The sequence below is a fragment of the Hemicordylus capensis genome, chromosome 4, assembly GCF_027244095.1.
Source record: "Hemicordylus capensis ecotype Gifberg chromosome 4, rHemCap1.1.pri, whole genome shotgun sequence".
Classification (NCBI taxonomy): Eukaryota; Metazoa; Chordata; class Lepidosauria; order Squamata; family Cordylidae; genus Hemicordylus; species Hemicordylus capensis.
In genome coordinates, this window is record NC_069660.1 from 226,527,665 (window position 1) to 226,554,871 (window position 27,207).

At 42.8% G+C, this 27,207-nt stretch overlaps 1 protein-coding gene across 1 annotated transcript in view; it reads right to left on the reverse strand.

Annotated features, from left to right (window-relative positions):
- The window catches only part of ZNF407 (zinc finger protein 407), a 684,045-nt gene that overhangs the window by 73,549 nt on the left and 583,289 nt on the right, over positions 1–27,207 (reverse strand). The gene's annotated exons all lie outside the window — the stretch shown is intronic.

Sequence of the window (27,207 nt, forward strand, 5' to 3'; positions counted from 1 at the left end):
TCTCTCAGCCTTATCTTGGAGAAGCCAGGGAGGGGACTTGGGACCTTCTGCTTTTCCCAGAGCAGCTCTGTCCCCTGAGGGGAATATCTTACAGTGCTCACACTTCTAGTTTCCCATTCATATGCAACCAGGGTGAACCCTGCTTAACTAAGGGGACAAGTCATGGATGCTACCACAAGACCAGCTCTCCTCCTCAGATGCCTTTTGCCATTGTCACTGAAATGAGCATCTTCCACCAGCATCCTCCTATATTGCTGCTATCTGATATAGGTGACAACAAATATATATTTACTAGGCACAGTCTGGGAAGCACACTGGAGGGGATTCGAACTAACAGCCTCTTGCTCCCTAGGCAAGCTGCTTCCCTGCTGGACCACTGCAGAAAAATATACCTGTTCTGTATTCTTACATTCTTGTGAGTTCAGTTGCTGCTTGTGCCCTCAAGAACCCATGTGTTAAAAATACAGTGTGTGTCTGTAGGGGGGGGGGAGGCTTAACCTACGGCAGCAGGAGGGGGGCCTCCAAAGGCCTTTAGATCCAGGTTCCAAAATTATCTAGGTGCACCTCTGCCATTGGCTTCTGCAGCCAATGCTGTACTCGGGACAGTGGCATGGTAAGGCTACTAAAGGCTCAAGTGGCCTCTGTGGGTCAGAGCACCTTTTATCAGCTTTGGCTGATACGCCAACTGTGACCTTACCAGGACAGAAATAGCTTGGCCACAGTTACTCATGCTCTGGTAACCTCTCGCTTAGATTACTGCAATGCGTTGTATGTGGGGCTGCCTTTGCAAAAGGTCTGGAAACGGCATCTGGTACAAAACAGAGATGCAAGATTATTAACAGGGACTGGACATTTGGAGCATATTACGCCAGTGCTTCGTCAGCTGCATTGGCTCCCAATCTATTTCCAGGCCCAATTCAAGGTGCTGCTTTTAACCTTTAAAGCCCTAAATGGCTTGGGACCAGATTACCTGAGAGAGTGCCTTGCCCCATATATCCCAACCCGGATCTTAAGATATTCTTCAGAGGCCCTCCTCCGGGTGCCCTTGCCAAATGAGGTGAAGCAGGTGGCTACTAGGGAGAGGGCCGTTTCGGTGGTTGTGCCCTATTTATGGAATAGCCTCCCCAGTGAAGTTCCCCTGGCTTCATCGCTTTGTTCTTTTAGATGCCAGGTAAAGACTTCTTTGTTCACTCAGGCCTTTTACATTGTATTATTTATTTATTTATTACATTTAACTGATTTTTTAAAATGTCTTTTAAATTGTTTTGTATTTTGTATTCCCTGCCCCCTGCCTTTTTTGATCTGTTATGATTTTAATGCATTGTGTGTTTTTATCCCATGTTTTAATCTTGTGTTGTAAGTTGTTATGGGGAGGCTAAACAATAAAATTTAAATAAATTATTTATTATTTATTATGCTATTTACACACAGACTACCAGATGTTATGGACTGGATTCGGTACTTTAATTATCGGGCCTTTTCGAAGGGCCTAAGATAACTAAAGAAAAATTAAAGATAGCATTGTAGTATTCATGCTGTCCTGAGTAGTGTGGCCTTCTGTAGCTGATGTCTTGTAATATCATCAATGCCCAAGGTGTCAAGATGGTGTTCAAGTTCTTTTGGTCCTGCACCAAAGGCACCCACAACTATTGGTACCACTATTGTTTTCTTTTTCCAGATCCTCTCAGTTTCAGTCTGAGGGTCCTTGTATTTAGTTATTTTCTCCAGTTGTTTTTCTCTGATTCGTCTATCCCCTGGGATTGCAATATCAATTATCAGAACCCGATTCTTCTCGATGTCTGTCAGATCTGGTGTATTGTGCGCTAAATGCCTATCAGTTTGAATTTTGCCTCCTCATTTTCTGTGCCCTTCTCAATCAGATGATTCCACTAATTCTTGCTTGCTGGCAATTTGTAATTTGTAATTGCAAAAGTTCCAGTGGATCATCACAGCAACTTTATTGTGCTGTTCATTATATTATTATTATTTCTTGTTTACACAGTCAGACAGGAGTTATTGCAGGTTTGTTCTACCCAGACATTGAGTCCTTCCCAAAGACCTGGGAATGGCTGAATTTTATTATCAATATCGTTGCTGTTATTATTATAGATATTGTCGTAGAATATATGCTGTTCCCATTAAAGTTGCTTTTTGTAATTGGCTGGTGGTGATTTCTGTGGCTCCTATGGTGTTGAGGTGCTCTTCAAGGTGTTTTCCCACCAATTCTTGCTTGATGGCACTTTGCTTGCAATTTGCTTGCTGGCAATTTGTAATTCTTGCAAAGGTTCCAGTGGATCATCGCAGCAACTTTATTGTGCTGTTCATTATATTATTATTATTATTTCTTGTTTACACACACAGGTGTTGTTGCTGTTGTTTCATAACTCCTGAAGAGGACTGGTCAGCAGATCTACATATCTGAGGCTGCCATCTTGTCCCTCACACACATGAGGACAAACTAGATGAGATAGTGTGATATCTGCTATTGCATCTCCCACTGTTTTAGAAGTTTATTAGCAGCTGTGAGGAGAAAGTGGTATGATTCACAACAGATCTGTAGTGTTGGTGGGAAAAGAACCCATTTCTCTCAGACCATTTTCCATATAAACAAACATTGCTATTTGCCTTTTAGGTACCAACATTTGGTACCTGCTGTTACATCTATTGGTGCCCTTAGGTTGCTCTAAACTTAACAAGCTCCCTGAATATACATAACTGATTTCAGGATTGAAACCTAAATAGAGCATGCCATTATGCTTTAAGAGATCAAAGGAAAATTAAACACACATGAGAAAATTGTATGAAGTGTAACTACACATATTGTGAAATGACAATAATTTTGTAAAAAGATGCCTAGGCAAGCAAGTTTTCAGAAAACTTAACATTTAAGAATATCAGAGCATCCCTGCTGGACAAGCCCAAGGCCTATCCAGTCCAGCACCCTGTTTCACACAGCGGCCCACCAGATGCCCCTGAGAAGTCCGAAGGCAAGAGGTGAGGGCATGCCCTCTCTCCTGCTGTTGCTCCCCTGCAACTGGTATTTAGAGGTAGGGATGTGCACGGAAATCTTTGGCGCCGGCAGGGGTAGACCGCTTTAAGGGCGGGGGAGGGTGTACTCAGAGGGTGTACCCAGCACCGAAACATTTCCCCCGCCGGCGCATTGTGTTTTTTTTAAGCCCCTCGGGGCGGCAGCGTTCCTCCCTGTTGCCCCATTTTCCCCACTGGCCAGAAGTGGCCGGAGGTCGCGAGTGCGCGTGCGCCCGTCGTGCGCGTGCGCACACATGGCAGAAGGGTGCACGTGCGCACGCAACAGGCGCACACGCACTTGTGACTTCTGGCCACTTCTGGCCGACGGGGAAAACGGGGCAGCAGGGAGGAACGCTGCCGCCCCGAGGGGCTTAAAAAAAACAATGTGCTGGCGGGGGAAATGTGGCGGGAGGGGTGAGTACACCCTCCCCCGCCCTTAAAGCGCTACCCCCACTGGCACCGAAATGCTAAACCCGCCCCCAGCGCTGAAACGTTTCGGAGGCCTTCATAATGGCCTCCGAAACATTTCAGGCACATGCCTATTTAGAGGTATCTTGCCTCTGATGCTGGAGGTGGCCTATAGCCATCAGAATAGTAGCCATTGATAGACCTGTCCTTCATGACTTTGTCTATGCCCCTTTTAGAGCCATCCAAGCTAGTGGCCATCACCACATCCCTAAGCTGCCATAACTCAGTCAAACCAACAGTCCATCTGTTCTGCTAGTACGATCAGTCCTAACTGTTATCTAGAGTTTCAGTCAAAGGTCTTTTCTAGCCATATTATCACAGATCCTTTTAACTAGAGATGCTGGGGACAAAACTTGAAGTCTTACACATGCAGATCATGTGGTCTCTAGTGAGATATGTAGCTTCTCCCAAATAACATGTCTATGTAGCCTGAAATAGAACAATTATGCTATGCTGTTTATGTTTTACATATTTGTGAATATAAATGGGTGCTCACCAAGGCTCTCTTGCATCTTGCAGTTATCTGTCTGCATACTGAGATTAATATGCACCACTGATGTGTGCTAATCCATTATGCTGTGTTGTCTAATTACTCTATTATGCACAGCAAAGATAAAATATTTATTTTGTTATGTAATGACATTAAACATACAGCTCTTACTGTTTGTCTATAGCACTATGAAATGTTGTTTAAGGCAAGCAGATTGCAATGGGAATATGAAGGATTATTAGAAAACATTTAAAAATCCTATTGAACTTAGTGTTGATGTAAAAATAATACATTTGAGAATTATCTTTTTAAAACTTCTTTTCATCCATGAGGTGAAAGCAAACTAGGGATGCAACTTAGGGACTAAGCTCCATTGAACTTGGAGGGATTTGTGTAGGATCACTATAAGATGACACTTACTTTGATTTCAATAAGACATACTTGCACTGCTTTCCTCTCAAGTAAGTGTAGTTGGGACTGGTAAAGAAACACTATGGAAACTCTCATTATAACTCACAGTATGAGAAATAATGTGTGTTTGAACTTATTATGTCTACCTAGAAAATGATCCCACTGGATCCTGTGTATATATGAACATTCGGTGGTATAAATGGAGCATGAATTAGCTGTGAGGTTTAGAAACTTCCAGCTATCTACGGAAGGAGAATATGTGCCACATCCATTTCAGATGTTTATCAGCCTTCATATTACCATCTTCCATGTGGTTTGAATTTACTAATATCTCTCTATGTCAATGCCTATTTTAAAACAGTTCCATCTTTTTAAAAAAGTGTGTTCAAGATATACCATGGAAGTATTTTGTGAATTAAAATTTAAAACTGCCAAGATTCACCTCCTCCATCACTAGATCCATCACAAATCAGCTTCTTGTGCAATGCTTTTAGGGATATCTGGAGACCGGCTTGCATTTTCCCCTCTAGAACTCTGCACTGCACAGAGCAGCACAGCTCAAGTGGGTGTGTGATCTACGCATCCACAAATGGATCAGAATCATCTGGTGGGGGATAGTAAGCTTGATCTTGCCTTCCCCCCATATCCTCCCCACCTATCAAAAATGGTCATGAGTATGACCTTATTATTTACTTAGTGCTTTAATAGGCAAATTTAAGCTATCAAGCAAGTAGGATGTAACATAGGTCCTCCCTGATCCAAGCCTAACACTGAGCACAGGAAATGAAATAATGTATAAAAGTATATTGGGCACAAGCTTCTTCGTTCTGTTAATTCATTCTGAAGATTGGGATCCTAAGCAAACTTATCCAGAAATAATTCCCATTAAGATTGATTGCCCTATCTTCAAAAGTAAACCTATTTAGGGTCAAGGAGTAAGGAAAGCATTCACCATGACATTTTGCTGTCAGGCTAAAGAAGTGTTGCATTACAGGAATTTAGAGTGCCACAGTTATAAAGTATGATTTGCTTCCCAGCCAATGCAAATAAATAAATAAATAAATAAATAAATAAATAAATAAAATAAAATAAAATAAAATAAAATAAAATAAAATAAAATAAAATAAATTTCATTTTCCTGGGAAGAAAAAAAGGAAATGATGAAAGGAAATTAACATACAAACACACACACACATTTTTATGAAAGGGTTATGGGGCTCTACTAGAAAAGGACATTATTAAAGATTTTGTGGAACTTTTTCAATGTTGCTTTTGTAGCAAAAGGTCAAGTTCACTTATGCCCAGCTGAATCTCAATGTTATGAATCCCAGATATGAGAACTGAGTGGTGGATTGATGCCCTCACGATAACATCAATCATGTTCCCTACTGTTGCATTGATCATTGATACTATGATACATTTTTCAGTTGAACAAGCCAGATAGTTGGATACTCATCGATGCTAGGAAGGAGGAGGAGGACATTTCTGCCTTTCCCACAGCTATTGCCTTCTCTCCCCTTTCTAAGTAATGTTTGTGTATTACAAACACTTTTTAAACACAGCTCATACTACTTGGGAATGTGTGTTCTATGGGGTGTGAATAACTGATAAGAAGCCTCAAAGGAATAGAGTCAACAGGAGGAGCAAAGGAAGGACTGGGGGAATTCAGGATATTGGACACTGAAGAACTAGGCATAACATTCTGGTAAAAGGCAATGGAGCAGAAATTTCAAAATATTTTCAGCATTCCAGAGTGCCTCCATTCTTCCAGCGATCATGAGGCTGTACTGTAATGCCTTATTTATAACATGTTTTCCCTGTGATTGATTTTCTCCTCACAGTTTTAACACTCAGCTGTTGTTTCTCATTTCTCTCTTCATTTCTTAGCCTCTGTGATCTCTGATTCCCCTCCACCCACCTACCCATTTGCTGGTTTAGATGCTTGAATGAGACATCCAACCTTTTAAAGAAATCATTCATTTCTTTTAAAAGGTTGAATATGTCATGATAAGTTTGATGGGGCCGATATTAAAAACTAAGTGTTCATTTTGATTTTGTTGGGGGCCTAGTATCATAAAAAAACACTTAGGCCAGGTCTGTAAAGGGCACAGGTGCAGAATGCCAATAGCTTCATTTGGACAATACATTTCGCCTGTTTGAAATCGAGACTTTTCTTCATTTCTACATGTATTAGAAGAGTGCTTTGAATGGGCTCAGGAACCAGATATGAGTTAAGACCCAACAGTTACAAAACCAACTGCCCAGAAACATCCATGTTTCAGTTAACCATGCTTTTATTCCTTATATTTTCTGATCAGAATTGAGAGCTGATTTGGGTGTGCAAAGGCAGCATGAAGGATAGTCCTGGCTTGTGGTAGCTTTCTCCTTGATTTGCTAGCTTTCCACAAGCAGGGTATTGTTGATATGGGGGAATACTCAAACAAGTCACCCTCTACTTACCCTTTCAAGGACAGAGCACATCACATGTTTGTTGGCACCTCTGAATTTCTCTTTACCACACTCTTTAGTTTCCAACCATAAGCTAATTTCATGTATTCAAGTGTATATTTTGCTCTACCCCAAAGACTTAAGAAAGCTAACAGTACAAACATAAAATATCCACTTAAGAAAAACAGTGAAATGCTAACACTCTGGCTCGCCCTCCAATTAACCCCAGCTCCCCAAAGCCAATTCAGATATAAATATTACACATTTTCCAAAAGAGTCTCAGATTTAAGTTTCCACGAGCTCATTTCTGTGATGCCATCACACTGTGATCGAAGGATACCAAGCATTTATACAACAACCTTATGTCCCACCACTTTCCCCAGCATTTCTCCCCATCTGTTCAGAATATTATAGAGGTAATGCATCTCTTACTTATGAGATACAGGAACCTACATATATACAATTCTCTTCCAAAGATGGCTTGCCCACAGTGAGAAATCAAACAGTCAATTGTCCTTAGAGAACAATGACATCTTATTGCTATCTATAATGTCTGACTGACTGGCCAAGGAACAAGAGAGATTCTGAAGAGTTCTGTATCTCCACTCAAAGATACAGATACAGATGCTGTAGAGAGGGGGAGGGGAGAGTAAGTAGTTTAACCTAAGCAGCCAGCAGCCAGACTTATAGAACACAAACAGGAAACAGCAAAAGGCTCACTGTCTCCATACCATTTTAAATAAGCCCTATCTGCTGCTGATGAAATGGCAATACAACCTACACTTCAGGACCCTTCATTGCTGGTCAATTAACTCTAAAGCACTTGAAATAAAGCCACCAAAAGCACACATTTATATTATTAAAGTATAAATGTGTACTTCCTGTGGCTCCCAGTGACCGCTGGGAAAGATCATCAGGGGATTTGGTGCAAGTTGTTATCAATATGCTGATGACACCCAAATCCATTTCTCCTTGTCAACTGCATCAGTAATTGGCCTAACTTCCCTAAATGCCTGCCTGGTGGCAGTAATGGAATGGAGGAGGAAGAACAAGCTGAGGCTGAATCCAAGCAAGATGGATGTACTCATTGTGGGAGGTCAGAACGTAAGAAGTGGCTTAGATTTGCCTGTTCTGGGTGGGGTTACACTCCCTCAGAAAGAGCAAGTATGTAGTCTGGGAGTACTATTGGACCCAAAGGTCTCCCTGGTTTCTCAGGTTGAGGCAGGAGGGCTTTCTATCAGCTTTGGCTGATACACCAGATAGATCCATTTCTGGAGCTAAATGACCTTAAAATAGTGGTGCATATGCTGGTAACATCCAGACTTTAATACTGCAATAAGTTCGTTCTACCTTGGGCTGCCTTTGTATGTTGTCTGGAAACTGCAGCTGGTACAGAATGCAGCAGCCAGGTTGGTCTCCAGGGTTACCCAAAGAGATAATATTACACCAATTTTAAAAGAACTACACTGGCTGCCAATGGGTTTCTGGGTGAAATACAAAGTGCGACATAGAAACATAGGAAGCTGCCATATACTGAGTCAGACCATTGGTCTATCTAGCTCAGTACTGTCTACCCAGACTGGCAGAGGCTTCTCCAAGGTTGCAGGCAGGAGTCTCTCTCAGCCCTATCTTGGAGAAGCCAGGGAGGGAACTTTAACCCTTCTGCTCTTCCCAGAGCGGCTTCATCCCCTGAGGGGAAGATCTTGCAGTGCTCACACATCAAGTCTCCCATTCAGATGCAACCAGGGCAGACCCTGCTTAGCTATGGGGACAAGTCATGCTTGCTACCACAAGACCAGCTCTCCTCTCCTAAGTGCTGGTTATTAACTATAAAGCCCTGAATAGCTTGGCTCCAAGAAAACGTCTTCATGAACCCCACCACCTGAAAGCTGGTCTTGTGGTAGCAAGCATGACTTGTCCCCTGAGCTAAGCAGGGTCTGCCCTGGTTGCATATGAATGGGAGACTTGATGTGTGAGCACTGCAAGATCTTCCCCTCAGGGGATGAAGCCGCTCTGGGAAGAGCAGAAGGTTTCAAGTTCCCTCCCTGGCTTCTCCAAGATAGGGCTGAGAGAGATTCCTGCCTGCAACCTTGGAGAAGCCGCTGCCAGTCTGTGAAGACAATACTGAGCTAGATGGGCCTATGGTCTGACTCAGTATATGACAGCTTTCTATGTTCCTGTCTGGGGAAGTCCAGTTGCAGTTGCCACCAGCTTAAAGCTGGGCCTTTTCTAATGTTGCCCCAGGACTTTGCAACACACTTCCTAATGAAATTAGAGCCTCCCCTTTTCTCGTTGTTTTTAAGGAGGACCTGAAGCCATATCTGCTTAGTCAGGGTTTTTTAGTTCATAGTTTTTAACATTTTAGAGTTTGTACCTAAATTTTAAATTGTTTTAATTGTGTGAATGTTTTAATTGTTGTGTTTTTAGATTGTGAACTACCCATGGACTTGTATATGGGGAGGTATTAAAATGTGTTAAATACATAAATAAATGAAATAATTACTAGTTCTGGAACAGGAGCTGAGCCATGGGCAGTTTCCTCAAAGTGACATGCAGTCCAAGGTCATGACTGGGAGTGTCCAACAACTATCAGGAATTGAGAAGGAGAAGAGAAAGTGAAAGTCAGAATAAAAAACAAGGATTGGGAACCAGGTGGGCCGACAGGATCATGCTGCAAGCTGTGAGGCAGGGGCAAGGGTCAAACTGGACAGACAACCACGGGCTTCTGGTTTAAAAAATAAGCCAGAAGTTAGGAACAGAGTCCAGGATCAAGGCAGGTCGACAAACCAGAAGACTGGGTTTAGTGGTAAACTGTAGATCAAGAACAGAGTCAAAGGTCACCATCGTCAAGTCAGAGAGAATTGATACAATGCAGAAAACAGAAAACTACTTGTTATCTTCCTGTTGTAAAAGAAGCTAATGGTTGATTCCATGGAATGGGGTTTGCCCAGGATCTGGACTCTCTGGAGGCTCAAAAGCCAGTTGCAGTGCAGTAGGCTGCCACAAGGGGCAGCAACACGCAGAGTTTCATCTCCAGTAAAACCTGACAAGAGCTTCTAAAGCAGGGATTCTCAACCTTGGGTCCCCAGATGTTGTTGGACTTCATCTCCCATAATCCCCAGCCCTAGTGGCCTTTGGTTGGAAATTATGGGAGTTGAAGTCCAGCAACATCTGGGGACCCAAGGTTGAGAACCCCTGTTCTAAAGCATCTCAGTGCAGAGGTGATGTAAGAGAATCTAAGTGAGCACTATGAAACAACGGTGGGCAGATCAGGATCTGCTGCTAGAACTACAGTAGATTGGAAAGGGCTTCTGAGCCTTAATAGTTTAACAGGAACAAGTAAAATGGCAAGAAACAAATCTCTGCCCTGGCTGGCCTTGTGTTAATCAATTACTACTCAACCTGTGTTTCTCACCTGTAAAATAAGAATATTTAGCAACGGCCTTTGATCAGGTCTTTGTGCTGACCGGTTTTCGAGTTTTGTGTTCAGATCCCTGATCTGTAGGAACTCAAGTGGAGATTTCTCCTTGTATATTCAGATTATCCCACCATGTGAAGTTAGGGGGAACTGTGGGGAAAAACAGTTGGTGAATTAACCTGCTGTCTAGAACAATGTTGTTTCTAGTTCTGTTGCTGCAGTGGCAAATGGAATAAAAATCCAACATGCTGCCTAAGTGAGGTAAAGGGTCTCCACCAAGAAAGGAGAGGGTGACCCACAAGTCCTTCCCTCAAGCTCGGGAGCTGACTCTGTCTGTATAGGGAGAAAATCCAACATCTGTAGCCACTGGAATCTCTTAAGCCATCTTGCCAACTGTGGTTAGTTCTAAGGTTTCTTTCCACGGGAAAATCATCTCCACTGTTCTTTGGAGATAAAATCCCATGTCCAACTCAATCTGCTGCTTCAGCTATAGAGAAATCTCCCCACCCGCTTTTCTAAGGGAAAACAAGTTCTGTGTTTTTAATCAAATTAGGCTCAGTCTTCAAATAAAAATATTAAAACCCTTTTTGAGAATATGTAAAAATAGTAAGTAAAAATAAAAGAAAGATATCAGCATCCAGAGTGAAATTCTGACAAAGTTCTCTCTTTTAAAAAATGACTTTTTTGCTTCCTTGCAAATTTAATTATACCAGTCATTGCTTTCACCTTGAGAGGCACCAGTTGAAATGATGATCTGATGACAGTTTGGTGGCCTCTGAGATAAGGAAATGAACCAGAAGCTGCTCCTTTGATCCTAGAGAAAAGTGTCCACATCGCTGAACAACCCTCATAATTAACACCATTCTTGTGAAGCCTCATCACAAACCAACAATCACTGAATCATACAGAAGACATTACTTGGATTGGTTAATCAGCAAACCCTAATCAAGAGAAGGTAAATCCCAGAATCTTTAACACATTTATTCTACATCTGCAATGTATCTCCTTTGATTTTGTCTCCACACTTCCATAGACCCTGGCTTCTGCTAATATTTCCTATTATTGCTCAGCTGGCTTGGAGAGCATGGCAGCAAGTGGAAGTAGGATGGAGGAAAAAGACAGAAGAGGCCAAAGGAAAAATAGCAAAAAGGTGGCATGTAAAAATGAACCACACTTGGCAACTGTGCTGTATTTTCTAACAGGGGTTTTCATATTGTTTTTTTACCGTAAGCCACTGCCCTGACTTTATTGGTGGGCATACTTCCAAGAATGGAATAGCAACAACCACCTATCTATCTATCTATCTATCTATCTATCTATCTATCTATCTATCTATCCATCTATCTATCCTGCCTGATATGTACATCTCTAGGCAGTGTTCAAAATTTAAAATATTTAATAGTCACAGATTAAAATACATGACAATAAAAACAACAGAATAAAATAGTTACTAAAATAAGTTTTTAAAATTATTAAAAATTAATTCTAATTAAAAGCCTGGGAAAACAAGAGAGTTTTGTGGTTCTTCCTGAAAACAAACAGAGAAGGAGATGCTCTTATTTCAGTAGGGAGCATATTCCAAAGCCCTGGGGCAGCCACAGAGAAAGCCTGGTCCAGGGTCGCTACCAAACAAGCCAGTGGCATCCATAACCAGACCTCTCCAGAAGATCGTAACAGGTGGCAGGGTTTATGAAAAATGAGGCTCTCTCTTAAATAGCCTGCACCTAAGCCGCTAAGGGCTTTAAAAGTAAGAACCAGTATTTCACCCAGAAACATATTTGCTGCCTGTGCAGTTCTTTCAAAACCAGTGTTATGTGGTCCATTCGTGTTGCCCCAGGGACCAATCTGGCTGCCACATTCTGTACCAATTGTAGTTTCCGGACTACATACAAAGGAAGCCCCGCGTTGAGTGCATTACAGTAGTCAAGCCTGGAGGTTACCAGCATATGTACCACTGTTTTAAGGTCATTTGCCTCTAGAAATGGACATTGCTGACGTATCAGCCGAAGCTGATCAAAAACACTCCTGACCACTGCCTCAACCTGAGAAACCAAGGAGAGCTTGGAGTCCAAGAGCACTCCCAAACTATGTACCTGATCTTTCAGGGGGAGTGTAACCCTATCCAGAACAGGCATATCTAAACCATCTCTTGGGCCCTGGCCTCCCACAGTCAATACCTCCATCTTATTTGGATTTAACTTCAGTTTGTTATCCCTCATCCAGCCCATTACTGCCTCCAGGCAAGCATTTAGGGGAGATATGCCATTAGCATTAAGTGAGGAGGAAGAGGAGGAGAGGAGAGGAGGGGAGGAGAATGGCAAGTGGTCAGAATGTAGAGAAGGAAGATTGGATTAACCCAATTGAATTGCTGGACTGAGGCTCATAGCCTTGCAGTAGCCAGTGTTCTGGGTTCCTCCTGCCTCTTTTGCTCATACATCACACTCCTCCATCTGTATTCTACATCTGTATTTCTATGTGGGCCTGTCTTTGAAGATGGTTCAGAAGCTTCAGCTGGTCCAGAATGTTGCTGCAAGGGTGTTCGTGGGAGCAAGTCACTTCATGAGTGCCACACCCATCCTGCAGCAATTTCATTGGTTAGCGATTTACTGGATTCAAGGTGCTGGTCTTGACCTTTAAAACTCTACATGGCTTGGGGCAGGGGTACCTGTCAGACCACATTTGCCCATATGAACCTGCCAGGGCCCTCCACTCATCATCTCAGGCCCTGCTCATGGCCCACCACTAACATAATTCCAGCTGGTAGGGACTAGAGACAGGGCCTTTTTGGTTCACAGTGCTCCCTTCTCAGTGTTTAAAAAAAACCTTTAAAAAACCTAAAAACACATCTTTCTAAACAGGCTTTCTAATCTTTGGTTATATCTGGTAGGTTTTTAGACTTTAGTTTTTAGTTTTTATAATTCTCAATGTTTCGCTTTTAAAAAAACTTTTAATTTGAAACTTAATTCTGGTTGGTTTGAGCCTGGACTTTTAACTTGTTTACTTAATTTGGTTAATTTTATTAGTTTTATTCTACATTGTATCTATTTTGTTGTGAGCCACCCTGAGCAGTAGTGTACTGGAGGGGGCAAGAGATAGATAGATAGATAGATAGATAGATAGATAGATAGATAGATAGATAGATAGATAGATAGATAGATAGATAGAACATTCCCACAAGCACAAAGAGCCAGCTGTAATGGCTCTTACAGGCACATAGGCAGATAACAGCACCCTTTCCCTGTGACCCACTCACACCAAGTGTGAGATTCCCTGCACTGCAGAAGATACATGATGGATAGGCTACCAGTATTTTATGGTATTTCACAGCTGGGGAACACAGTGGGTCCCCACTGCCATGTCGTATGCTCATGCAGAAGACCACTGCAATCCTAAATACACTTACCTGGGTGAAAGAACCACTGAACATTGCTGCACATATTTCTAAATACAGAGAGATTTTTAAAATTAATTTTCTCTACTGCCAAAATTACAATGGCTGCATTAGCATATAACATTAAACTGGAGGTGAAGGGGCCCCTGGTTCCAATTTCTGTAGGTCCGAATGTGGGCAAGTACAGTTATGACTAAAAATGAACCTGTGGTTTCCCTCCCTGGACTCTGATTTGTAACTTCGGTTTGTAGTGAGGTTCGCCTCCTGGACCTCCAGTTATGTGGTACCAGCATTGTGTCCAAACATGGCACCGCAGTCTGCCTGATCTACAACCAGAGTTGAGGAGGAAGCTCCTCCCTGGCTCCGGCTGCTATTGGCTGCCGGGGCTGTCCTTCAATCAAGAAGCACAGGTAGCTAGTTCCCCCTCCTCTCTGCAGTCTCACTGAATGCAGAGAGGAAGCTGTCCATGACATCTGAATCTGGACAGGAAAGTGAGGGGAGGAGGAGAGGAACTCAGAGTCCATTGGACGCATGGTTCCACATTACATGCAAATGTGGCCAATGTCTCATGGCAGTTTATAGTAAGAGTAATCATGCTGTGAGATAACTACTACAAGGGTTTCAGTGTTTTATCTGGGGTTCTGCTCTGTATGGCATGGAACTGTACACATACCCTACATATGGAACTGTATACACACCATACAGTTCATCAACCTGTTTGATGCCAACACAGTGTAAAAGATTCCTGCAGGATTGATAATCACCAGACATCTGAATTCACTTCAGGATTCAAGCCTCATATTTGGGATTGCACAGTAGGTCAGTGGCAAAGCATCTGCTTTGCATGCAGAAAGTCCGAGGTTCAAACTCTGACCTCTCCAGGTAGGGCTGGAAAAGACTCCTGCCTGGAACCTGGGAGAGGTGCTGGCAGTCACTGTGGACAGTACTGAGCTAAATGGTCTGATGCAGTAGAAGGCAGTTTCCTATATCTCTGTAGTCTTCTTCTGGGGCCTGAGGTCTCCCTTCAACAAGAGACCTCCCACATACATCTTAGGCCTTCCTTTCTGTTTCTTCAGTCTGAATTCTCCTTCTCACAGTTGATCATATCTTTCATAGCCTAAGTTCCAGGCTGGTTGCCATTTGCTGTCTCCTTTTGTATATTGCAATACAGAACATCCCAACTCTTTTTTGTATGCCAGGAGCTCCACCTTTCCTGTAGTTTCAGAATGGCCCTGTCCTGAGGCAAATGCCTGAGCCAGAATTCTTTCCTCATGACTAAATCAGCTAGGAGACAGGCCTTGGGCTGCCACGTGGGCACTCTGCCTGCAGTGCTGAAGTTCTCCTCTGGTCCTGCCTTGCCTGTGCTCCAGGAGTTCTGAAGATGCCAGAGGGAGGGTCCAAGAATGGGATAGGGATCATGGGCGGGGGGTGGTGGATCTTGGTGTCCCCAGGTTCCTCCAGCTATAAAAAGAGTGGGCTCCAGCAGCCTGAGGATCCTGGCTGGGACTTGGCTGTCCCTCTTCCTTCTCCTCGGTCTCCAAGCCCAGGTGTGTCCTGACAGTGGTGAGAAGTTTCAGGGCTGCGCTTGGAGAAGAGATCACTGGAGACTGTGGGTGTGTTTGTAATATTTGGTTTATTTGCAAATGTTCAGGTTGAGCATCAGTGGAGGCAAGCAGCACCTGCAATCCCCACAAGTCCACAAAGGATCACTTCAGATTCCCAGAGAGACACACACACTCCCGTCCCCAGGATGTTTTCACTCAGCTCTCCACTCTTTCCCTCGGATTCTGCATTTGTCTGTGTCCATCTCCAGTCTGTCTCATATTCTGCAAAACTGCAGTCTCTCTTTTCACTCACACAGTAGCCCCCTCTGCTTAGTTTGGAGTGCACCTTTTCTGGGCTTTGTTGGCCTTTCACTTTCAGAGAGATCTTTGCAGACCTCTTAGCCATTAACTGCCCACTTAGGTCATCTCCTGGTCTATTAGCCAGTGATCTGCCTAACAAAGAAATAGCCAGTCACCCTTCATAAAAGTAGTTCAAAGTGCAATTGTTTGCCTTTCAACTTTCTCCTGGGAGTACAAAGGTTTTCAGCAATGCTATGCTGACATTGGCAGGCTTCCGGCATCAAGGGACCATAAGATTGCACTGCCATTGAAGCACGTGAGGGCAAATAAAAGTACACATTTATTCTTAATTAATGCATGGCAGTGTGGTGATGATTGCTAGCTTTGAAAAATGAATGAGACCAAATCATGGGATAGATTTATCAATGGCATTTTGCCATGATGGTCAAGACAGAGCCTTCTTTCTCAGCATAGTTTCTTGATAATCCAGTACTGGGAACATAAGCCAAGTATTTTATTTGTGTGATTTACTGGGGCATTTGTTAGGCCAGGGGTTCTCAACCTTGGTTCCCAGATGCTGTTGGATTGCATTTCCTATCATCCCAAGCCACAATGGTCTTTAGGGAGCTGGGACCTGTAGGTCTTTAGGAATGGGAGCTGTAGTACATCATCATCTGAGAACCTAAGGTTGGAAACCCCTGTGTTGGTGCTGAAAATTAGAATGGAAGGCTACACCAATCAACAAAGAAAATCAGGTGGCCCAACACAAATGTGCTAATATTGAATATGAGTTGAAAAAGATTATCCTGACATGTTTCTTGAAAAGATCCATGAGGTGTGAGCAAGTCTCTCCCCCCCCCCCCCGCCCCACTTCTATAATCTACTAAGGACCAGATGAGACAGAGATCTGTGACTGGGTCTCCCAGTCATTTAATTTACGAAGCAGCCACAAGGCTGGGGCAGAGAGAATACTGGAATTTGTGAGTGTGGTGCTGGTGGGGAGAAAACAACCCTTTCCTGCCATGCTGTTTCCCCCCTGCTGTCAGATCACACACACACACACACACACACACACACACACACACACACACACACACTCTTTGGCCGCTACTGTTTGGGTCATTAGGGAAAACTTACAGCGACATGAGAGATGGCTCGGAAGGTGCTTTCTAAGAATGGGCAGGTCCCTATGGGAGCAGGCTGTCCTTTTGATCTAGACTTCATTTGTTAAATGAGCTCTAGCAGTGTGCCCTGCTTTGTTAGACCTTTTGTTTTTCATTCTCTTTCCAGTGCTACTTGAAATTGCCTTCACAGAATTGCATTTAGAAGCACTCTGCTAATGAAGCCTGGTGCAAATTTCAGGAAAATATTTTCAGTAACAATATTATATAATAGGCATATGAAATGTGATTCTGCATCTTGCAGTTACTTGCTCAGAAAATCCTCTACGACGCATATACCTTCCCAGTATGCACACACCCATCTTTCCCTGCTTTTCTCTCTCCTTCTCTTGCTATCTTTTATTCCGTGTGGTTTTCCTCCATTCAGCCTGGTGAGACATTGTATTGCAGACCTGATGACACCTGCAACTTGCTAGCCTGGCCAGGTTTGCCAAGTCTGACAAGCTGAAGTTTGTTAGCATTTAACCTTGCTTAACCTTTGCCCTTTTGGTACTTTCTGCTGCCCCAAAATGACTAATAAAAGTCCCTGGGCTGCATCTCTAATCTTTGGGGCATTACAAGCTCTTTGGTTTCCCATTTACACATATGGAAGAGCTTCAGCATGTCAAATGCAATACTCTATTGATATTTTGACAAAGTTTTAATAAAATTCATTTTATTGCTTTTTGAATACATTACATTTTGAGACAGGTCTCTAGTATTTAGGCTATTATTTGGTTAAAAAGCACCAGTAGTGATTTTCTACCTCTTGCCATTAAGCATGTGGTTTTCTTTATTCTAAAGATCTCACTTGGCCTCTATATTCATATATCTACCACGGTGGGTATAGAAACTATGAACATATATCAAAATATACTTTTGTCCTGTTAAGGCTGGATTTAAAATGTACTAAGTATAACACATTCCTCCCTTTCTTTTTTGTTGAAAAGACACATTTTAAAGCAGTTCCACATAGTTAATGTAGTGTTTGACCTTCCATTAAAAAAAATAAAAGATACCATTAAACCAGATCCAGAAACACTAGCAAGTGAATAAATGTTTAAACCACAAATCTCCCTGAACTCCTGTGGGAAGGAGGGTTCTACCAGTGCCAAAATGGCAAGATCATATATCAGAAGTGAATAATAATGTGCAAAAATGTTGCAGTGAAAAACACAAACTAAAAGGAAAATAAAAGAGGAAAAACCCAGGAGTGAGAAATTGTAATAGGGATTTGAGAGAGTCTAAAGATGACCTACTGGCCAGAATATGTTAACACACTTAACAAAATTAAAATACTGAGCAAACAAACAACAACATATGCATGCTCATACATTTGTGCACATCCACATAGACCAAGTATACACCAGAAGCACCTTTCTACATTCTCCTTATAGACATAAGAGAATGAGAAAAAGAAATATATAGAAGCGAACAGAAATGGTGGTGGTGGGGGGTGGATCCTGAAATTAGCTATGCAAATGAGCCTTTTCTGGAAGTGCACGTATAAAGCCAGACTGTATATTCCATGCAGCAGACAGTTAAAAATTTGAACATAAGGTAGCATTTCCTTTATCATATCCCATAAAAATAGCAATTTGCTAAACCCTTGTAGCACAGTATGGAAGGTGGTGTATTTTACTGATAATGTAAGAGATGACAGATAGTTCTATACTAGGAGGTTTCAATGGTGTCGAGTTGTATAGCATAATAAATTGTCAGGAGCAGAGACAGAGGATAGTGCCGGCTCTGCTCCACCTCCAGTAGCCAAATAATTCAGCCCCGGCTCAGTAATTATGCTGTGTGAAAATATGGGATTAATTAGACTGGTACACTAACACACTGTAGTCTCATTAAAGGCTGAACAGCATTTTCATAGATGCTGCCACTTGAACAGGGCTGCCGCTAATGTGAAAAGACAAAGTCGCCTCTTTTCACACTCCTTGCTTATTACCTTACTTAAGGCCACTTAAGCAAACTTCCGAAAGCAGCCTTGCAGAAAGCCCTATGTCAGGGTTATTTCATTATTTTATGTCTGCACAACACGCAGGGAAGGGAGATTTAAAATAAAAGGTGATGGGTTGCAGGGCACACCAAAGGAAAATGTTACAAATTTTAAAACAAATGCTTTCTTTAAAAACCAACATATTTTGCTAGTGTGGATGGAGCTTAAAGGAGAGAGAGAGAGAGAGAGAGAGAGAGAGAGATTTAAAATGTCCCTCAATGGCTACTTTTAATTTCCAGGTTTACAATACGCATTACACATTGGCTAAGACCTGTGATTGCTGAAACAAAGAACAGCTCAACAAAGCAATGAAATATTTCAAAATGATGCGCTCTTTTCTAGTTCCAGAACATATTTCAGTCACTAAAGGTAGGATGACAAAACATTAGAAAGCAAACATAAACCAATGTTCGCCTTGAAAAGCGAATGTGGAATTGGGGGCTTGCATTTCCAGGGAAGAACTAGTGAGCAGGAGAAGAGTTAAGTACCCCTTCCCACTAAATCTGCTCCATAACCCCTTTCCCCAGATATATTGTTTCCACTAGCTATGTTTAGAGACTGGAAATCAGCCTAGCTAAGGGTGGGTGAGGGCTGCAGGGTTGTATTTCTCCCAAAGTGCTCTCCTAAAAAAAAATAAATAAAAATTGTATTCAAGTGTCAAGGAGTAACTATTGCCTCTGATGAGGAGTCTCTTGTACTTTCAGAGTATCAAGCATATTAAAAAATGGGACTACAAATAAGTAACAAGTGCCCCCCCCCGCCTCCCAACAGCTTCCAAGGTTTGTTTTTTTCAGCAGCTTGTTCTGAGTTTTGCAGGTGGGGAGGTGATTGATAAGTGATCTGAATGATCTCCTTTTTTATGCAGGGCATTAAAGACCCACTCTTACTCCCTTAATAATCTTCCCCTATGTATACCTATTCCATATTCTCATTACACTGGACATTAGGGCTGTGCATCAAATTGGAACAATAATTGCATTGTCCCAAAACAATGCAGGGCATAATGGACAATTTTGTATCGGATCAGCTCAGATGTAACAACAAGGCTAACAATGGGACTGATGTGATGCTGAATCATCCAATACAATCCATATCAGATCAGATCAGATTGAATCAGCACACTGTAGAAGTCTCCCCCCCCCTTTTTTTGTCTAGTCCAAAACTTTGTATCTTTTCCCAGCTGTCTGGGAAAGGGATGATCTTACATGGATGGAAAATGCTGAGGGCCTAGAGGGAAGGAGAGACATTCTCTGACTGACATCTTCAGCCGGCCAATGAAGTAATCACTTTTCCCGGCTCACAGCTGCTGAAAACATGCTGCAGTTGGCTGATCTGCATTTTCATTCCCTTCACCTCAGATAAACATGGAGAGGTCAATCTTTGTATCCCCAATACTTCGAGACAATCCTTATTCTGTTTTGCCGAGGTGGCACCTCCCCCCGCCAGCTCTTTTGTTATCTCCTCAAGCCTTTAGCACAGGCAGGCTAAAAACACCAACTAACTAACTATCTAACATAAATATATGGCTTTGAGGAAGGTAAGCATATTATGCCTAGCCTTTAAAATTAGCAGATCTCACTGTAGACCTTTTCCTGATTTCAGAAGAGGTCTCTTCTGGGATGCTGCAGCAGCAAGAGATAGAGGAGTGTAATAGTCTGATGATAAGAAAATAACTGAAACATCTGTGCCAGAACACTATCAAGCTGGAAAATGCCTTTGAAATAATATTCAAGACAGGGGGGAAAGCTGGCATTCAGCAGACTGAAGCCTGCTTTGTGACTTAACAAAAGTGGGCAACCTGGAGAAGGGGAGTGAGGTGGAAGGGAGAGAGAACTGAACTGAAGGCTGACATCAAACAAGTCAGTAGGCAGAAGGCTGTAAGGTTAGCATCATTAGCAAAGAGGAAAAATGATTAGCAGTAAAAAGCAAGGAGTTAAGAAGATTTAGAAGGAGATGGAGCGGGAAAGGAAAAGGGAACAGGGAGGAGGGAATGTATTATGAACTTATTCCACGCAGACACATTTGAATTATCAGTGCTGCATTTACACACCAGCATTTTATGAATATTTACCTTTTTTGTGATATGTGGAAGCCTTTTTTATTTTATTTTTTCCTTTCATCATTCTCAGGATTCGCTCACACAATAAATTATTTGTTTCCATAAGCAGTCCTGACATTTTATTGGAATGGCTGGGGAAAGTGTGCTGCTGCGATCACAATACTTTCTTGTTAGCCATGACTGCCCAGTTCACATACCACCACTGTGGATAATGTAACTTACTTGTGCAACATTTAGCCAGTGAAAGTAGGGACATACTGGTGCTTAGTAGGTGTTTTTGGACTGCTTTTTTAAAAAAGGGTTTATGCTATTTTTAACCTATTGTATTTGCTACTTTGAATTGTTTCTGAAATATAAAGAAGAATATACATCTTTTTAAGTGTGTGTGTGTGTGTGTGTGTGTGTGTGTAGCCAAGCAACTGGGAGGTGGCCTACAATTCTGACTACAAGCATACCGCAAATGGAAAGCACTAAGCATGCAAGACACTTATTCCAGATTACCCAAGCAGATGAGCCAAGCCCATACCATACCCTCCAATGTTCCGCAGATTTAGATAGCCACTTATATGCTGGTGCGCTACAGACATGATGCATCCACGTTATTCCCCAGTGTATCTGGGGAGGGAGCTGACTCTTGAAGAAGGAGAACTCTAGCAACTCAGAATTGTCATTCTTTGGTGAAAAAAATTGAATAAGGCACCCCAGAGAGGGGGAAAACATTTACCAGGGACAAATTCCAGAAAATAGATACAGTCCCTGATACAATTAGAGCCTACATATTGCATTTAGCCATATGAGTGTCTATCTGGGGAAGGTGAATGGATATCTGTTTTTATGGACAAAAATTCTAGGATTGTATCATAAGAGTTTACTCTGATTACGGAAGAAGCACGGTTCATGCAAGGGAGAGAAGCCATTTTTACCACTCTCCCTTCTCTCTGCAACCCCCAAAATGGAGCACATTTTCAGGGGATGGGGTGAACTGCAGAGGGAAGGGGTGATGAGTGAAAACTGTCCCTTCTCCATTTGTGAAGTACAATTACACTCCAAACAAAAAGAAATCCTGCTGAAACCTATTTCGGTCAGGACCAGGAAGACAGTGATCGCGAAGGGGGTAATCACTGCAGACCAAGGGGCCAGAGTTGTGCCTAAGTAATTTCAGAGCCTGGACCTAAAGGCCTTTGGAGACCCCCCTCCCCTGCAAATTAAGCATCATCAGGCTCGGCTGGGCAACCACACCATCCGGGACAGACTAAAGAGGATTTGGGGGCCCCCAGGGGGCCCAGGACTTTGGCCCCGAAGTCCAGGGGTAAGAGCACCTCTGCAAGTGGCCCCCATTTAGGACCCTTGGCTGAATTCCGACCTACTTTTTTCTTATGCAGAACCTCATTAGAAATTTGTTTCTGTTAGGAATAGTAAAGCAAAAGGGAAGATGGGAGTATAAAGGTGTTTGAATGTCCTAAAGTACCATCTAGATTATTATACAGTTATTAAAGTAGTTAAATGTTGAAGCAACTTTGCTCTCCCTGCCTTTCTGGGTTAACATCATAATGGTCTTAAAACATCATGTCAAAAATTCATTTATAAATGTCTCCACACCTGACACACCTGACATCACATCTGGGTTTTGAAAGAGGTTTCTTGATGTACAACAGAGCATCAATGTTTTTGTACCAGTAATACTTACAGATATTTCCATGTCAGAATGGGCATACTCTAGAGCATGAAGAGCTCAGAAACAGTGCAGATTGTTAAGGATTAAAATAAAGACAGAAGCTTGAAGATGCAGTAATGCTGAAATATGCACATCTGCATTATGTCAACTGGCCTGCTCTTGGGAGCCACTGCACTGACAAAGCAGTACTCAGGAGGAGCTGCAATTATTGCTACGCCCAATGCATCATCATGACTTGCCAAACACATCATCATGAATTGCCCACTGTGTTGGAGTCTTGAACCAAGCCAGGAACTGATGCTGGTGAAGTATCTATTGATGGTGCTATAGGACAACTACTATTACTACCAGTTACAGTGTGGCAATGCTTTGGACAGCTGCAAAAATATGCAGCATAAACAGGAAATAGTAGAGGTGGGGAAGGGGAAAGATTGGGGATAACTCGTCTAAGTTAATTTATGGGGGGGGGCGTAATCTGCAAGATGGGTCAGAATTTCTTGTTCTGGGCAGGGTTACACTCCCCCAGAAAGAACAGGTTTGTAGTGTAGGAGTGTTCTTGGATCCGGGTCTCACGCTGGTGTCTCAGACTGAGGCTGTGGCCAGGAGCGCATTTTACCAGCTGTAACTGATTCAACAACTTCAGCCGTTCCTTGATGAGAATGACCTGAAAACAGTGATGAACCAGCTGGTTACCTCCAGGTTGGATTGCTGCAATGCACTCGATGTTGGGTTGCCTTTGTTCAAAAACTTCAGATAGTTCAAAACGCAGCAGCCAGATTGGTCTCTGGGGTATCCTGGAGAGACCACATTATGCCTATTCTTAAACAGTTGCACTGGGTGCTAATAGGTTTCTGGGCAAAATTCAAAGTGCTGGTTATTACTTTTAAAGCCCTAAATGCCTTAGGTCCATGTCCAGAATATGTAATATTCTGAGAGAGCACCTTGTAATATTCTGAGAGAGCACCTTGAACCAAGCCAGGAACTGATGCTGGTGAAGTATCTAGTTTCTACAAGTGCTCTCAAGTGAGACACAAGAGCACCTCACACTCATTAAGATCAGGAGGGATCTGTATTCAGTTTGAATACATTCCATTCAGAGGTGTAACTATAGGGGGCAGGGGGGCACGTGCCACGGGCGCCATCTTTTCTGGTCACGTGGGGGGCACCGCCATGACAAAAAAAAAAATTTAATTTTTTTTTTAATACAAATGTTTCCTGCTCAGTGCAGCAGCGCTGCAGCAGTCAAGGGAGCACATTGGCGCCCCCTCCCCCACGAGCGGTCCCTTCCGCGCCGCCCGCGCCGCCCCCATTGCTTTGCTGGCGCCTGGCGGCCAGTCAGTGGCCTGGCTTGGTGGCGGCAGCGGGCGCTTGCAAGGAAAAACCTAAGTATAATGTAGTATGTTGGGGGGTGGGGGGGCGTGGGGGGGTGCGGGGGGCGCCATTTCAGTGCTTGCCCCGGGCGCCGTTTTCCCTAGTTACGCCTCTGATTCCGTTTGCACGGAATGCACTCGCCATGGATATACGAGGACTGTCTTCCTTGGAGACCTTCAGGAAATCTTTAAACCTATCTCTTCAGCCTGGCTTTTAATGATATCTAGTTTTAAACTTAATTTTAATTAGATTCAATCTGGTTTAAATGTTTCTTGATTTTGTTTTATTTTGTGTTTTTTATTTTAATGTAAACTGCCTTGAGCCACTTCAGGAAGTGTGGCATACAAATTGAATAAAATAAAATAAAATAAAATAAAATAAAATAAAATAAAATAAAATAAAAAGACCATTATGAATATGAAAATTTTGCCACAGTGGAATCAACCACGTAGGCATGAGCCTATATATGTAATATTCTGGTTTGTAATGGGATGTCAATTAAGGAACCAAATCGGTATATGAAGAATATGGCTTGATCTGTACAGAGTTTGGCACCTAGTGAAGAAACGTAGTGAGCACTTCAACATGAAACCAGTTTGGGACTTGTATCTACACTGACACAGCTGGCGTTACTTTTAGACATTAGGCTTGATGAAGTAAGGTAAGTGTGGGTTCACCTGTGAGTTAAGCACTTCTTCACAGCATAAAGAAAACATTTAGAAAACATGCACATTATTACAAGTGAGTAAAATGTGTTTTGTTTTGTTTTCCTTTATGTCCAAACTGAACTCTACACAAATCTGTTTAATCCACATTTCCAATACACCAGTTTGGTCATATTAATTGAAGCCACACACAGGATTCTTAGGGAAAAAATGGAAATGCTTAAGTGGATTTCTTCCTTGGAAACTAATGCAGTCTACCCTACAGCAGACATCTAATATGATGTTATTTATTCCCATAGATCTGTTTGTTTTGTTTTCGATTTAGCAAGCCTCATGACACATTCCCAAAGGAGCCTTGTTGTACAATACATTTTGAGCAATAAGATATTCAGCTTAATTCACTCTTTGTTTTCTGAGTTGAGTTGTACAAGGGCACAAATATGTCTTTGTTATATCCTCTTCTGTGTCTGATGTTGCAGACAATTGCCATAGGGTTTAGGTGGAATGAGATCCTTGTTAATTTAGGGCATCCGCTTTATAGTACTCCAGCCTTATTTGTACACATTACATTCTGGCACTGATGCAATTGAGAAATATTTGAGTTGGGTTTCTTTAGGTCACCCTAAAGTTCCCTGGATCTTCTTATATGTTTTTAATAAATGTCAGTTCTAAACTTCTTTCTACATCTGATCTGAGACATATCTATAACATATTGTCATATCTCAGTCATTTCTTTAGCTTCTTAAGTCATATACACAGCAACCCAATATTTTTTTAAAAAACACACCCATAAAGTACACCTTGTTTGCTTTAAAAGTGGATAGGGACTCCTGTGATTTCTTCATTGTCATGGACGGACCATCTGATTAAGGTTGTACTCACGACCATGTCCCACCTCCGCAGGGGCAGAGGGCCCATTAGGATGGTCCGCCCATGAAGGTTACTGGATCCAATAGGATTCCAAGAAGCCTTGGAGGATTTAGTGTTGGCTCTGCTGGTGACCCTGTCAACACTCTGGTGAAGACTTGGAATAATCTACTCACCAGGGCAGTGGACACAATCGCTTTTAAGCGTCCTCTCTGACCTGCTTCGAAACTGGCCCCTTGGCCCCGGAAGAACTACGGGGGCTGAAGCGGTGAGGTAGACAACTAGAGCACAAGTGGAGGAAGACTTGACTCGAATCCAACAGATTATTATATAGAGAGCATTTGAAGACCTATGCTCAGTTGATACATGCGACAAAGAAGCGATTCTTTTCCTCCTGTATCGCATCTGCAAGTTCACGTCCGGCGAGTTATTCAGGGTCATGAAGGGGCTAATGTGCACCCTTTCCCCATTAGATCAGTACTTAGAACCAACAATTATTCGCTGTGACATTTTTAATGAGTTCTTTGTGGACAAAATCTCTTGTATTTGGGCTGACTTGGATTCAAACTCCACAATTGTTACAGTCTGATGCCAAGGTGTCCAGCAGCTCCTCTTATATGATGACCCTGGATCAGTCTCAGTTTGTGACTCCTGAGGATGTGGACAAGTTGCTTGGAATGGTGCAGCATACCACCTGCCATGTTGATCCTTGCCTGACATGGCTTATACTATCTGGCAGGGAGGCTGTGGTAGAGGGCCTAGTAGAAATTATAAATGTTTCTCTGAGGGAGGGCAAGATGTCTCCTTGACTTAAGGAGGCAATCATTAGACCATTTCTGAAGAAGCCTGCCCTGGATCCTTCAGAGTTAAATAATTACAGGCCTGTCTCCAAACTTCCATGGTTGGGCAAGGTGATGGAGAAGGTGGTGGCCTCCCAGCTCCAGGTAGTCTTGGAGGAAACTGATTATCTAGACCCATTTCAAACTGGCTTCTGGACTGGCTATGGGGTGGAGACTGCCTTGGTCAGCCTGATGGATTATTTCCGATTGGGAATTGACAGAAGGAGTGGGATTCTGTGGGTCCTTTTGAATCTCTCAGCGGCTTTCAATACTATTGACCATAGTATCCTTCTGGAACATCTGAGGGGATTGGGGGTGGGAGGCACTGCTTTGCAGTAGTTCCGCTCCTACCTCACAGGCAGATTCCAGATGGTGTCTCTTGAAGATTGTTGTTCTTCAAAATCTGAGCTGAAGTATGGTGTCCCTCAGGGCTCCGTATTGTCTCCAATGCTGTTTAACATCTACATGAAACCGCTGGGAGAGATCATCCGGGGATTTGGTGCAGGGTGTTATCAATATGCTGATGACACCCAAATCTATTTCTCCATGTCAACATCATCAGGAGAAGGCATAACCTCCCTAAATGGCTCCCTGGAGGCAGTAATGGGCTGGGTGAGGGGAAACAAACTGAGGCTGAATCCAGATAAGATGGAGGTACTTATTGTGTGGGGTCGAAACTCAGGAGACAATTTTGATCTGCCAGGTCTGGATCGGGTCATGGTCCCCAGGAAGGAACAGGTATGCAGTCTGGAGGTAATTCTGGATCCAAACCTCTCCCTGGTGTCCCAGGTTGAGGTGGTGGCCGGATGTGCTTTTTATCAGCTTTGGATGATACGCCAGCTGCATCCGTTTCTTGAGATGGACAACCTCAAAACTGTGCTACATCTGTTGGTAACCTCTAGGCTGGATTACTGCAATGAGATCTTTGTGGGGCTGCCTTTGTACACAGTCCGGAAACTGCAGTTGGTTCAGAATGCGGCAGCCGGGTTGGTCTCTGGGTCATCTAGGGGAGACAGTATTACTCCCGTGTTGAAGGAATTGCACTGGCTGCCTATACGTTTCCGGGCAA